This window comes from Hipposideros armiger, unplaced genomic scaffold, assembly GCF_001890085.2.
Source record: "Hipposideros armiger isolate ML-2016 unplaced genomic scaffold, ASM189008v1 scaffold_165, whole genome shotgun sequence".
Lineage (NCBI taxonomy): Eukaryota > Metazoa > Chordata > Mammalia > Chiroptera > Hipposideridae > Hipposideros > Hipposideros armiger.
The window spans coordinates 857,360-873,550 of NW_017731515.1; the positions used below are offsets into that span (position 1 = coordinate 857,360).

At 35.6% G+C, this 16,191-nt stretch overlaps 1 pseudogene; it reads right to left on the reverse strand.

Moving 5' to 3' along the window:
- Positions 1–2,207: 2,207 nt before the first annotated feature.
- On the reverse strand, positions 2,208–3,027 carry LOC109387651 (methylosome subunit pICln pseudogene; annotated as a pseudogene).
- Positions 3,028–16,191: the final 13,164 nt, after the last annotated feature.

Here is a 16,191-nt window from a genome sequence, read left to right on the forward strand (position 1 = left end):
TGCATGAGATATTATACCATTTCACATTTAGCCTAAAAATCTTACACTAGTATTTCCCCCCCAATGTTTCTTCTATTGTTGACATATTTCAATTTTACATATTTTAGAAAACCTATATTACATTATTATTTTTGTTTAGATATTCAATTACCTTTTAAAAATAAATAATGAAGAAAAAATCTTGTCTATTTACTTATGTAATTACTGACTTTGGTATTCTTTATTCATTTATATAGGTCTAATTTCTATTTAGTATCATTTGCTTTATGCTTGAATGTCAAAGTTTCTTGGAATGTAGTTTTGCTAGTAATTAATTGCTTCAGCTGTTGCATGTCTAATAAAGTATTTAGTCTTCATTTTTGAAGGATACTGTTGCTAAGTATTGAAATTCTAGGTTGACAGATTTTTCTTTTTCACTCTAAAGATGGTGTCAAACTTGTCCTCTTGGTTGCATTGATTCCTATGAGAAATTTGTTGCCAATTTTATCTTGGACTCTAAGATATGCTTTTTCTCTTGATGCTTTTATTCTTAGGGCCGGCCAAGTGGCTCAGCTGGTTAAGAGCTCACTCAAAAGTGCGAGCTCTGAGCAACAGGGTTACCAGTTCAATTCCTGATCCGAGCTGAGCTGCCGCTGAGCTGCCAACAGGTGGCAGAATGGCTCAGCTAAAAAAATAAAAATAAAAAAAATTAAAATTAAAATAATTTTATTCTTTATCATTGTTTTTGAGCAATTTGATTATGATCTTGATTAGTTTCATTTGAGTTTCTTTTACTTAGGTTTTTTTTTCCCTCCTAGCTTTACTGAGGAATAATTGACAAATAAAATTGTATAAAGTACACAATGTGATGATTTGATATATGTGCCCATTGTGGAATGATTACCAAGATCAAGATACTTAACACATTATCACCTCACATAGTTAACTGTTTTGTGTGTGTATGGTGAGAAGATCTACTCTCAGTAAATTTCAAGTATACAACACCATATTATTAACTATAAACTCACCATGCAATACATAAGATCCTAAGAGTTTATTCATCTTATAACCAAAAGTTTGTACCCTTTGACTTACTTCTCCTGATTTCCCCCAACCACTAATCCCAGGGAATAACCAATCTGTAACCTGTTTTTATAAAATCAACTTTTTTTTAATTTCAGATATCAGTGATATCATACAGTATTTTTCCTTCTCTACCTGGCTTATTTCACTTATCATAATGCCCAACAGGTTAATCCATGTTATTGCAAATGGCAAGATTTCCTTTTTTTTTTAATGGCTGAATAATGTTCCATTGTGTGTATATGCTGTATTTTCTTTTTTTTCATTGTTTCCAGCATTAATTTTAAAAAAGAAAACATTTATCATTAATGGTTTTAGTCAAGAATGAGAGTACAATAAAGTAGAAAACCTAGATTTATTTGTCAAGCTATTACAAAGACAAAAAAATTATCATCTGAAGCACTTTGAGGACTTCATCCAATTTCACTTGTTCTGTTACAGAAACTGGCCTAAGAGGCTGAAAATTAAGAGATATGGCCTAAGAGGCCATAACAGAACAAACTGGTGAAACATGATGAAAGGAGCAAAAGCTAGTTATAAGCATTTGTGTTAGTGGTAATACGTGTGGCTGGAATCTTTCCAAAGAGGCTCCCTAGAGATGCCTGAATGAATTCATCTGGGTCCTAAATCAGTAAAACAAAATCCTTACCCCTGTGAATAATTACCCGAGGCCAGGATTTCTCTGAGATCTCTTTGTCTTTCTTTTTAAAGTCTAAGGGTATCCTTAGGCCCGAACGGAGTATGTCTTAGATTCAGCCTCTCTCCCATCCAGTCTACATAAACCTTCAAGTGCCTGTGCATTTTCACCACATAGCTCTGCTACATTTCAGAAGATACATACACTGAAGGAAGGGAGTTTAGGCCTACTCAGAGGGTACCTAGACACATTGAAAATTTGGGAATAAATGATAAACTACAAATGCCCTCTTGGTTACATTAATTCACCTTTTTTAATAAAGGTCGTAGTTTCTTCTGCTGGTGACAACTTGTTGTCTCAGTATAGTCTGTCTCAAGAAAGAAGTGGTTCAGGCAAATTTTGGAGAAGAAAAAATACTTTCATCAACACCCACTCCACAGTGCTTGAAAAGGCACCAAGTCCTCTACTACAGTTATGAACAGAATCCCAAAGCAGCATGAAATCATTTTCAGGGATCAACATCTGCATCTTCAAACTGTCCACAGCTTCTGGTGTAGTAACTAGCTCCATGCCATCTTCATAGTTTCTTTGAGTCATCTGTGCGGACTCTGACCACGAATACTAGCTGCTCACAGACTGAGAAAGCATTCCTTCCAATCTCTCCACTGTGGTCTGGCCTTCTGCCGTTAAATGAGATAATCCTTTTTCACTGGTATGAAATGTAGGAATGTTCCCTGCCCTTGTTCATGTGCTTCCGCATCATATTCTTCCTTATCATAATTATCTGAATCTTCATCCTTGGGACCTAGATGCAAAGCCTGGCATTCACACATTGCAGTGAACATTGCCTCCAATGCTGATTTATCAATAGGCAGAAATCTAAATTCAGCAATAGCTTCAACATTATCATCATTGTCTTCCTCTTCCTCATCAGCACAGATTCTTTTGACTCTTCTCCAAATTTGGCATTTACCATAACATACAATGTTCATGTGGATACACATATAGGTCCCTGGACACTGCATGCAAACTAAGGTGGGGTATTCCAGTGAAAATCTTAATCCAGAGCCATCTAACCAAGACACATCGCTTTCAGTCATATAAAGGGTGCCAGTGCCGAGGTCCTGCCCATTTAGCACAGTCTCAGTATCTGGTTGCTGCTTCCAGAGCTCCTCAGCCGATCCCAGCAGCAGGAACCTTTTGAGGAAGCTTCTTGCAGCAGTGAGTGCGAAGACACAGGCCAAGAGGGAACTGAAGAACAGCAAACCCACTTGCAGTGTCCCGCCCCAGAAGTGATGGCAATTACCCCTTACCCCGCAATACCACATTTAAAAATTCATTAATAATTCTATCTTACTCATAGTTTTGTATATTTTTGTTTTGGGTCGAGTACCCTCCTTAAGTATTTCCTGTAATACAGGACTGTGGTGGAAAATTCCCTCAGCTTCTGTATATCTGGTAAGGTCTTTATTATTCCTTCATATCTAAAGCATAACTTTGCTGGATATATTATTCTTGGCTGGTAGTTTCTCCCTTTCAATAGTTTGAATATTTGATTCCAGTCCCTCCTAGCTTGTAGAGTTTCTGCAGAAAAACCAGCTGATAATCTAACAGGCTTTCCTGTGTAGGTTACTATCTTCTTTTCCCTGGCTACCTTGAAATTCTTTCTTTGTCACTAATTTTTGACAGTTTTAATAAAATGTGCCTTGGAGAACGTCTTTTTGGATTGAAATAATTAAGTGTTCTGTTTGCTTCTTGGATGAGTTTCCAGTTATTGCTATAGATTTGGTAAGTTCTCATTGGCTATTTGTTTGAATGGGGTCTCTGCTCCCTTCTCCTAGAATAACCATTAATCTCATATTGCTCTTTCTGATGGCGTCAAATAGTCCTTGTAGAGTTATTTTATTTTATGTTTTTTACTCTCAAGTCTCTCTCTTCTCCCCTCTATGGTCTTCCCAGGTTTCTGTCTTCGATATCACTGTTTCTTGCCTCTATCTGGTCTATTCTATTTCCTAAGCTCACAATTTCATTCTTCATTTCTTTTATTGAGGTCTTTAGCTCCAGAATTCTATTTGGTTCTTTTTTTAATTTGCAGTCTCGTTGGTATAGTATTACTTTTGTTTGTGGGTTTTATTTCTGAGTTCATTAAACTGCTTATCTGAGTTTTCTTGCATTTCATTGAGTTTTTTCAGTACTGCAACCTAGAATTCTCTGTCATTTAAGTCACATATTTCCATGACTTTAAATTTGTTTTCTGGACAGTTTTAATTTTCTTTCTGAGCTGCCTTGTTACCTTAGTTGTTCATGGTATTTCATGGATTATTTATCTGCCTAGGCATTTATGGGAGTGAACTCTGCTGCAGCTTGATAAGAGGTCTTTCTTTTGTTTTCCAGTAGGTGACGCTAGAGCACAAGTGTTTTATTTTGTTTTGCCCTGCTCTGGCTTCTCAGATCTCTGCTGGGCAGTGAAAAAATGCCTTGTATTCTCTGGGGGAGGTGAGCCTCTCCTCGGTGACCAGGTCCCCTCTGTCTCAGGGCACCACCTCCATGGGAGAATATGATAGGTGATGGGGTTCTGAGCCCCTGAAATCCCAGTGCTGCCCCTGAAGCCAGATCCAGTGCTGTGCTGCCTGAGGTGTCCCAGGTGGGTGCCCAGCGCTGGGATGAGCCAGGAAGGTTGGGGGTGGGATGGGCTTGGAGAGGCTGCTGGTGTGTTTGTCACTTTGTTCTCCTCCCAATAATGGTGACTGCCAGACCTCAGCTGCCTTGCCTCTGTGTCTCTGCCCTCGTCACTGGGATTAGCCACTCAGGAACTCTCTCTCCAGTTCTCATGGCTGTAGATATTCTGCTTTAGAGCCCAACACTCACTACTACAGCTTCTTCTGGGGACCCATGCTAGTTCTGGGAGAGTGTGGGGAGGCAATCTCTGGGAGGGTCGAGGGAGGCAGCCTGGTTCAATTTGTTTTCTCCCTGGCAATGGTGGCTGCTAGAACACAGCTGTCACACTTCTGTATTTGGTCTCTGCCCTGATCACTGGGTTCAACCATAGTATATGCTGATTACTCAGCAGGAATGTTTGGGACCACAGAGAGTGCACCTGAGGCCTGAATCCTCCCCTCTCTGGAGGCCTGCGGTGAGCTCTGAGCTGCCCTGTGGCACCTGTCACTACTCTTTTCCTGTTTGCTCCTATTCACCCAACTTCAGATGTTTTGATGCATGGTTCTCTTAGACACGTTTGTGTGTTGAGCAGGGAATCTTTTATTGAATTATAGCTGTTCAACTTATAACTTCAAGAGGAGAGATCAGGGGGACCTCTCACACCACCAAGCTTCTGATGTCACTCTCCATTCATTTTTTGACAGACACATAAGTTGTTTCCATGTCTCGGCTATTGTGAATACTGCTATAATTAACATGGGAGAGTAGGTATCTCTTGGAGATAGAGATTTCATTTCTTTTAGACATATACCCAAAAGTGGGATTGCTGGATCTTATGGTATTTCTATTTTTTAATTTTTTTGAAGAACTTCCATATTGTTTTCCATACTTGGGGTTTATTGCTATTCTTGGGTACATGAGTTTATAGTTTTATCAAATTTGGAAAATTTTCAGGCATTAATTTTTCAAATAGTTTTCTGCCCTACTTCCTGTTCTTCTTCAGGAATTCTAATCACATGTATATTTGAACCTGTCCCTCTGATCTATTTATTTATTTATTTTTTAAATTCTCTTTCTCTGCATATTTGTTTTGGGTAGTTTCTATTGTTAATTTTTCTTCTGAAAAGTTTAATCTGACCTTAATCCTCTCTAGTATAGTTTCTCAGATCAGGAATTGTATTGGTTTTTTTATACCTTTCATTTCTCTACTGAACTTTCTTTTTGTTAACATAGAATACAAGTATAACTGTTTAATATCTTTGCATTAATTATAACATCTGTATCTCTTCAGAATCAATTTTGATCAATTGATTCTTCTTCTCATGTTTCCCACTTGCCTACATTTTACACATCTGGTGATTTTTATTGCCAGATATTGAGATTTTATCTTATTGGGGCTAGACATTTTTATAATCTTATGTTCTTTGTTATGGGACACAGTTATGTTACTTGGAAACAGTTTGATCCTTTCAGGTTTCTGTTTTTAAGTTTTTTAGGTGGAACTAGAGCTATGCTTAGATTAGAACTAAATTACTCACCCTTTGAAGGCAAGGTTCTTTTGCGTACTCTACCCAGTGCCCCATGAGTCTTGAGGTTTTTCAATGTGGTGGGTGGGGCCAATCCCTTTAGTTGTTTTAATGACTCTTTCCTCAGCCTTGGGAAGTTTCCTCACATATAGGCATGCCCTGATCTGCATTCTGTTGAGTACTCAAGAGAGACCCTCCACAGGTTTCCAGAGTTTTTTTTATCTGCTCAGTTCTTTTCTCTCTAGTACTTTGTATGGAAACTCTAGGTGCCTTGGTTTCCATGGACTTTTAACTTGGTCTCCTCAACTTAGGGCCCCCACAGCATTGTGCCTGGACTACATTGCTCCTTGCACTACAGCTGGAAACTCAATCCCATCAATAGACTGAGTTAATTGCAAGGATTGCCTTGTTTGTTTTCTCACTCTCAGAGATTACTGTTTTTTGTCTGATGTCCAATGTCTTGCAAAACACTTTTTGTCATACATTTTGTTCATTTAATGGTTGCTTTAGGCAGGAGAGAAAATTCAGTCCTTGTTACTGCATCTTGGCCAGAAGTGGAAATCCCTAGATTCATTAGTATTATTATTTTTAATGACATTAGTGCTCTAGTAAGAACAAATCAGGCAAAATAGGCCATGATCAACCATTTCTGAAATACGAAAAGTACTACTTTTTTTTCTTTTTAATAAATCTTATGTTCTCAGTGTCATATATATTCTATATACTCTAAATTCCTGGGGAAACCTCTGGGAAAAGGAATAATTGGCAAGATACAATACAATTCAATTATTTTTTAATCCTGGCCATCACTGTTTTATTCACTCAAAACCTATTTCACAAATTTTGCATTAATCTATTGCCTGGAGGCCAAAGGCCCTGATAGCACTTGACCCAGAAAAAAAACCAAAACGGTGTTTTTGTTTGTTTTTTTCAGGGGAGAGGGTGGACATAAAAACGTGACCTCTTAAATAAATTTTAGTCTTCAAATAATGATTTCAGCTATATTACTATGTTTTATTTCACATTACTCTAAATATTTTTTATTTCACTTTTTTAAAAAAGAACTTTTTGATTTTTGGGGGGTGTTAAAATGAAAGATATAACATAAAAAAAATAATGCTAAAGGCTTAGCATTAAATATAACATTTTTGGTTTAAGATTTGGAATCCTTTTACCAAAGGAAAATTTTACTTATTGGACTAATTCTGGCTAGTGTGGGTAGGATTATGAGGAGTAGGTGATCAGGAAATTTTAATCTAATTAGAATTGAATTTGCAAAAAAAAAATGCTAGAAGAATACATAAGGAGAAAGAATACGCAGGGAATGAAGCAATTTCATGAATCTCTTGGTTGCTGCATATCTTAGCTAAATAGATTGCTTATTAGTATTATTTTAGCCATACTAAGCAGAATGCTCACCATAAAGAAGACATTTCCTAGGGAAACAGGGAGTACCATCAATGTTGAAATGACTAACAATGTTGTTTTGCAGCTGTTAATAAGAATAATGTTTTGGATATACATTCACATGTATATATACCTTATGTATTAGAACATCTGTGCATATATGGTACGTGACCACCCCAGGGATTACACAGTACATACTCTACTCCTTAGTATATACATGTGATCTACATTTAGCTTATGCAGATTTTCCATTTACTTCAAATATGAAAAATCTAGGAAGGGTTTTGTATAATTAAATGTTAAGCAAGTATAAGTTATGACAATTAAGATTTAATTGAATAATATTGAATGGAAGTTTACTTTAAAATGGTATGCATCTTGAGCTACATTTTAGCTGCATTCCATCAGGAAAAACAATAACAACAAACGAATAAAGCAAAACACGGGGCAGGAAAAAAAGTGCAATGCAAGACAACTAAGTTCAGATGTCTCCCTGTTAGGGAGATCAAAAGTAAAACTGGGACAAACCTGTATCAAAATAAAATCACATAAAAGTAGACCAAGTTCAAAGAAGAGTGGACCAGAAGGCAGAAGAGGGCAAGAAGCTTAACTTAGGCAGTTTAGCTTAAAGAAGGCACAGACTTGCTCATGCTCCCGTGATAGGTGCTCCCATGATGCTCACTGCCCTGGCTTCTACTGATCTTAAACATAGATTTTGTAAAACCAGTGAATCTAGAGTCAGAAAGTAGAGTAAAAGCTACCATTATTCAGTGCTTATTACACATTTTATCTCATCAATCCTCACAACCACACCTTGAAGTAGGTGTCAGTATCCCCATTTTATAGATGAGGAAATTGAGTCTGAAAGTGACCCATTGCTCTTCTAGTTTACCCAGATGAAAGTAGCAACCTAGAATTCAATCCCGGGCCTGCTTACTTTCAAAACTTTCTCTTATGCTCATACACAAAGTAATGCCAAGAAAGGTACTGCCAGGCATTTTAAATTTTCTGTGATTGAAAGTGATACGCATCAGGGTTTTCCAGAGAAACAGGATAAAGACATTGGCTCCCATGATTATGAGGGCTTGCAAAACTGAGATTTGTAGGGCAGGGTAGTAGTCTGGAAACTCAGACAAGAGTTAATGTTGCAGTATTCAGGCAATTGAGGCAGGATTTCTTCATCCCCAGGAAACCTCAGTTTTTGCTCTCTGGGCTTTCAGCTCCTTGGATGAGGCCCACCCAAATTACCTAGCGTCAACTTCTTTACTTAAAGTCACCTGATTGTAGATGTTAACCACATGGACAAAAATACCTTCATAGAAACACCGACATCAGTATTTGATTAAATCATTGGGTACTTAGCCAGCCAAGTTGATGTACAAATCTAACCATCATACTGATACAGAACAATATTTCCCAGTACATGTTAAGACATTCCTAGAAGTACATAAGGAAGCTTTTTAGGGGTCTGTGAGTCACCAAGTCAAAGAACCGATGGGTATTGATGACAACCTTTTTCTTTTGTTTGTTTTTGTAAAACCTCTTTGCAGATAAACTGATGTCTTGGACTTTGCCCTCTTGCATTGTTTTACTCCCACAAGTATTTGACTTTGATTCTCTTTTTAGACCTGGTCTGATATCCTCATAGACAGCCAACTAGCTTACTCTTTGTGCTCTCTAGAGTGATGCAGTAAGATTTTCCTGACATTAAGTAAAGGAAAACTAAGGGGATATGTCAGGACATCCTTTTTCCATGACAGAAAATGCTGTTGTCGAATTTTCACTATATTAGAACTTGTTAATATTTCTCTAATTATAGTTGGATTATGTTGTTTTTAGAAGAGAGAGGGAGAGATCCGTATAAACATTGAAATTTAATCTTCAGTGAAAATCTCATGTGTGAAGTGTGATATTCCATCTCCTCAATGCGAGAGATAACAAGATTACATACCCCATTTCTTGACAGTATGAATTTTTCTATATTGATTTTCTGGTGCTCGTCTTGAAGTGTTAATTGGCCAAACACTAATACTACTGACATGATAGCTAAATTACATAGTGTATCTGAAAATGAGTCCTCAGGAAATATTTTTTAAAATTTTCTTCCCAAGTTTCTCTTTGTTCATTTTTAACCTATTACTCACACTTATGGAAAGAGCGTTAACTCCATTAATGAAGCAAACATTATTGATATCACTGCTTCATTATGTTTCTTCAGACAATTGAGTCAGACTTAGTAAACAGCATTTCAAGATTATAGGAATACAGCAATAGCCAAGATACACTTGGAAAATCATTAACTTAAAAGCAGAAATAAACTGGTTTTATCATCACTTTGAATTGATGGATAAGAATAAGGTTATTTACTCTAGTATTATGTTAAATAGTTCTCTCACTGCCCTTGGTTTGGATATTTTCCAAATATTTGCCCTTGAGCTCATTCTCTTTATCCATTTTTTTAGTCAGACTGTTAAAATATTTAGGCTTTCCTTCTAAATAATTTCCTCCACCGTCTAACTTTTAACTTTTTATTTCTTTCATTTATTTTCAGCATTTCACTTTACCAGTGGTCTTCCATTATGTGTTGGTCCCAATATCCTGCACATCCTCTGAGGTAAGGCAATTAGAAACTGTCTCTGGCATAGCCTTTGTAAAAATTATGATATTGTGATGGAATAATTTCAAAATTAATGACTGCAGTTTGTTTATTACAACTTATAGATCTAAACTGGAATTATTCTTTTTTAATGATGTCATCACATTTTTATTGGAGGGTGGAATAAGGAGGGAAATAAAACATCTAATGTGAAAATAATTTTTCAGAAGATATTTGCCTGTGAAAGAACAAGGGAAAATATATCTGTAGCATACCTACTTTGTGCCGGGCGCTATTCATTTTCATTGATTTCTTACAACACTCATAGTTGGTATCACAAGTCCATAATCCCTTATATGAAATCCCTTGGGATAAATGTATCCAAGAATTCAGAAACCTTCAAGGTTTAGGGTCTGAGGTATCTCCCTGCAATCAACAACATTAGTACTTCCTCAGTGAAAAGCATGCATACTTACACAGGATGAAATAAGTAAAGGCTACATATAAACCTCATGTCAGTTTTGCTCAGGTTTGCAGACAATGGGTTCAGATCAGACCAGGTTTTGCTGCCAAATAAGAAAAAAAATTTTCATTGGTTTTGTGAAAAGAGGGTCGTGAACCTGTATTAACCCGATATTAGGAGTAGAAACTTGACATCTAATGTGGTTAATACAACTCAGGGATACAGAATTGAAACCCAGACCTGTCTTGATCCAGAGAACTTTTTTTTGTTGTTGCTGTCATTGAAACTATTGGGCTGTCGGAAAATCATGACGTATTTTTTCAATGTTTTTCATTGCAAAAATGCGTCATGACTTTTCTGACAGGCCAATAAATAAAAGACTTATGCATATATATTGTTTAAGAATAATTAGAGAGTGAGTTTACCAAGGGACAATAAAAATAAAAGCTTTCAAAGTTTATGCAATATTGAATCAGTGTTTTAAATACTTCTGAACAGTTTTCCATTGTGATCACCAATCACAAAACCATGGGGAAGGTTATTTTCCCATGTTTTAGAATTTAACTTATATTCAATAAAAGGAAAGCTCATACTTTCCTTAACTTATCTAATTTCAAATTAACTCCAGTTGTTACCAAGAGGTTGCTCTGACACTGAAAGTTTACTGGCAGATTCGATTTGCAGGGCCCTTAAAGCTGTTATTTCATGGCAATCCATATGGGCTGTTAATTAATTATGGTTTGTGTTTATATCTATTCCCATCCTATAAAGGCCTTAATTTGTGAAGCTTACAGAAGGGTGTAGGCTATTAACAGGTATTAACTGGATACCCTTGGCATGATGACAGTGCAGAGTTGCCTGGGCAAGAGAAGCTGTCAAAAATACTGCAAAAAAAAAAAGAACTTTGACTAGAGTTTTTAGAAAAACATGATGTTATCCTGAATACCAGATGCTGCGTGCTAAATCTTTTGGACCAAGTAATCCTTTTTTGGAAGGCCAAATATAGTCTGTATGTGTTGCAATCAGCCAAAATTTTCTACATTTACCACACTACCCTTAGGTGAACTTCCCATGATTATACCACAAACAAGGAAACATAGAGTAATTCTAGTGGAATGCTTTAAACTGGAAATAAGTGACATATTCTGACTGTTTTCAGTGAAAGCTTAGGTGAAATTCAAGCCATAAGTTCTAACAAGTGAATTCTTAAAAATCCCTAAAATTTTCACTCCTTTGCTGCCCTTCTCAGTTAATGATAAGCCACATTATAAAATAATTCTTCATAACAAAATTTTACACTATGGTCAAATTAATTGAAGATTTGGCAAGAAAATTTTTATTGTACCCATAAATTTGATATAATAACTATAAGAACAACTTTTAATTGACCATATCTAGGTCTTCACTAATAAATTTTGGTCAGTGAGAGAATAAAACCATGAACAATGTAACATTGTGACCAATATTCAGAAAGGCAAAGTTGCTATACATTTTAAAAGATGTCATGTATATCATGCCTATTTTCTTTTTTTTTAAGTAGAAAGTGACATTAGAAACTATGCTGAGTTAACCTAAAACTGAACTTATCTAAGTGAGATAACTATTAAATAAAAAAAGTAAAGCAGTCAATAATTTAGATTCTACTTTTGATCTTTTTGAGCCATTTATAATATACTTATCATGTTGACCTAAAATTATAACACCTTGGTATATTAAGTGTGAAAAATCCCACAATGGGTTTGAAATGAAACTAAACAATCCTACATTTATATTGATGGTTCGAGCTTCTAAAATGATATCACTCCTGGGATTCAGTGGAATTTTTTTTTTTTAATGTCTGGCAAAATTATTTTGGTCACAAATCATTGAAAGCATTCTTTACATAAACGGTGTAAGGGTATTCTTACTACTCTGAGCAAAATTTTTCTTTGACTCCTAGTAACTGGAACAACTTTTATCTCTAGTGTTTTTAACAATGCCTAATATTCTCCAAAATGTTGTTCAGTATCACTAATATAATGTATTCATGATCATTTATGGATACTTATATAAATATTTGCAATCTATTTAGAAACATTTCTCACCAAGTAATCATAATTCCATTTAGAATATCACAAAATTAGTACTCACTGAGAAACTTTCACTGGTTTTAGATATGTATGCCCTTTACACTGCTCATATTTATAGCTGACATAGAAAATACACAATTATACTGTCCATTATGATGCTCTCAGTCTAGCATAGAAAATAATATATACCCAGAAAAGACATCAAAATACACAAAATGAAATTGGAAAATAAAAACTTTTTTTCTGGTTAAACATAAAAATAGAGAACTGAATCATATAAAAACACACTAATCATACTACCATTTCATTTCCTTTCAATTTAATCATGATATATAACAATTGGCCAGCCAAAGCCAAGAAAAAGAAGATGAGGTGGACATATAGTAAAATATTTTCAAGGTAGATTGAGATGAAGATTTGTTGTTCCCCTTTATTTAATTGTATCTTTAAATACAAAAACAAATTAGAAAGATGAGAGAATAGAATGGGAAACCGTATGACATGTAGAAAGGAGGAGGCGTTAGCCCCTTATTAATACCATTCCAGTGGTTTGTGACAGGTTTACACACATTTTTTCCAAAGTATGTAAAAATTCATAATACAGCTTTGCCCTCTATTTTTGTTCTGGTTCATTATTTATTGAAATAGTAATATTAAAACCTCAAATATTGAAGATCCAAGGACTAGATTGTAGAGCAGATAAGCACCATAAATTAGCAATATTTGTGGATTAGCAGGCAGAATAGTTGTCCATTAGTCAGGGGTCTCCAAGAGAAACAGAACCAATAGCATATAGAGAGAAAGCTATGTATAAGATATCATAGGAATGGGCTAATGTGGTTATGGAAGCTGAGAAGTTGCTCTCTGCAACTGGAGAACCAGGGAAGCCAGTGTGCTTTAATTCATATTGAGTCTGAAGCCCCAAGAACCAGGAGATCCTATCTCCAAGGATGTTAGAAAATGAATTTTCCAGCTCAAGAAAAAGGCAAATATTCCCTTCCTTTGCCTTTTGTTGTATTGGCTCTTCAATGGATTGGACGATGTTCACACACATTGGTAAGGACAGGTCTTTATTCAGTCTACTGATTCAAATGTTAATATGTTCTGGAAACACTCTCACAGACACACCCAGAAGTAATGTTGTAGCAGCTGTCTGGGCATCCCTTAGCTGAGTCAAGTTGGCATATAAAATTAATCCTCACAAGTTGTAAGAAAACAGTTGGTTGAAAACTTCTCTACTTAAAAGACTTGTTGATTACTGTAGAAAGGATATAGGAATTCCAGTACACAGTTTGGGTATTCTGTCTTGGCAAGTTAACAGGGAGCCAGTATCTAGTCCTTGGACTTGCAGGGTGAGAACTTGATTACCTCAGTTACTTTGGTTCAACAGGAGGTGGTGATTAAGCACTGGAATGCCTATTTATACTATTCAAACAATCTTACTCAAAAGGAACAGAAGACATAGAGTCCAGAAGGTCAACTTGTTAATTTTCCAGGAGAAATTTATAAAGAAGGAATAGCTCTACTTGACAAAGTACATAACAGAATATCTTTTCATTAATCAATGATTCTCAATAGCCCTAAATCAGTTTATTCAATTTCTGTATCATCATCAACTTACTTAATGTTGAACAACACATTTTAATTCTTTATCAATGGTTGAAACCCTTGAAATGAGTCAAACCTTTTTGTTCATAGGATTCACAAACACAAATTACTCTTCCAAGCTTCGTTGACTCCATTGCTTGGGGCATATGCTTGTTGAGTAAGCTATCTGACACAATTATCTATGTTTAATTTAAATGATTTCTACCTTGGGCCTTCTCCTGCAGTTTAATTCAAATAAATTAAATATATGTTTGCTGCAACTCCATTGTGCATAAGCAAATGAATATAATCTGATGTGTCATTCTCAAAGAGCAATGAGCTTTGAATCAGAAACATTGCATGTCTAGGCTGTTTCTGCCACTCAGTGTCTGTCAGATATGGAACAAATTACTCATCTTTAAAATCTGTTTCTTCAGCTATGCACTGGAGGGTTATATATAATATAGCTTATAGATTTGTTTTGAGGATCAAGTCATACTCATATGAGACAATTGTATACAAATGCTTTTTAAAATATAATTTCTGCATCAATGAAAGGTACTGTAATAAAAGACACAGGGAAAGCTTGATCTAAGGGACTCTGGCCATCGCCCAGATCAACTTTTTCTGAGTGCCCTGCACCCCTTCTGGAAATGGTAATACGAGATGGAGATCTGCGAATCAGACCATATGCAGCCAACTGTGCTTCTCAAAGGGAAGTCACCTCACCAAAACATGAGACCAAGGAATTAGAGCTCCCCTCCTCATAATAAAATATGGAGAATAGAAAAATTAGGAAACAATTTTAATTTCCTTGATGATTAGATATGAGTACTGTGTTAGTTTGCTAGAGCTGCTATAACAAAATACCACGGACTGGGTGGGGTGGCTTAAACAATAGAAATGTGTTTTCTCAGAGTTCCGTAGTCTGGAAGTCCAAGCTCAAGGTGATAGCAATTTGTTTCTCTTGAGACCTCTCTCCTTGACTTGCAGATGGCTGTCTTCTCACTGTGTCCTCACATAAACTTTTCTCTGTGCATGTGCATCCTAGTGTCTCTTCCTCTTCACATAAAGACATACGTCTATTGGATTAGACCAATACTGTCTTACAATCTCATTTAAATTTAATTACCTCTTTAAAGGTCCTGCCTTCAGATACAGTCACATTGGGAATTAAAGTTTCAAGATGTGAATTTTGTGGGGACACAATTCAGCTCATAACAAGGACCTATTCAAATGTAGTGGCAATGGGAATAAAAAGGACAAATTTAGATATTGTTGTGATAGAAATAATAGCATTATTTGATCAACTAAATGTAGGAATGAGAAAGGAGTTAAGGCTTCCCTGGGCATTTGGTATATGCTACACATTTTGCTATGTGCTGGAAATACATGATGGACTTAAAAGACACAGCCTCTGCATTCAAAGAACAGAGGCTAATTTTGAAGAAGCTGAATGAAATCTTATATTCTAGAACTTCCTAAGTTAGTTAGCTTCATATCTAACTTTCAAAACCATACAAATTCAAAGACTTATCTTTGAGAGAATATAAGCATTGGGATTTGTCAGACTTGGTTTTGAATCATGAATTTATAATTCACCAGCTTTGTAATTGAAGCAGTTAATATTTCTGAACCTCAATTTCTTCATCTGCAGCACATGACTAATAATATCCACCTCACATGGCTGATATAAATATAAAATGAAATGATGTACATAAGGTGTATACCACATTGCCATGTCTGCAGTAGACATTCAATAAATATTGCTAATATAGAAAATTTACTAAATAAAAATCTTTTTCTTTCATCTCATGAGAGAGGGAAGATAGACAGGGAGAGGGAGTATCACAAGTGAGAGTAAAAGCTCTAAGAAAGCTGAATGGGAAATCAAAGGAAGCTTTGATTTTTTCATAATTATGATTAGAATAAGTCCTTTCCATCTCCTCAGATTTATCTGTGGTCCAGACTCTGCAACAGTGATTTAGTGCAGGGGTTCCCAACATTTTTTGGTAAGAAGAGTCTTTTTTAACTTAAAAAAAAAATCCAGAGAGTATGGTAGTAATTTTATCTTTACTAATCATTGCTTAAGAAATACATAATGATACAAATTTACATTAAATCTGATAAAATTTAAAAATAAATGTTTTTATTTATTGCACTGAAAATTGCTCATAAAGATATTA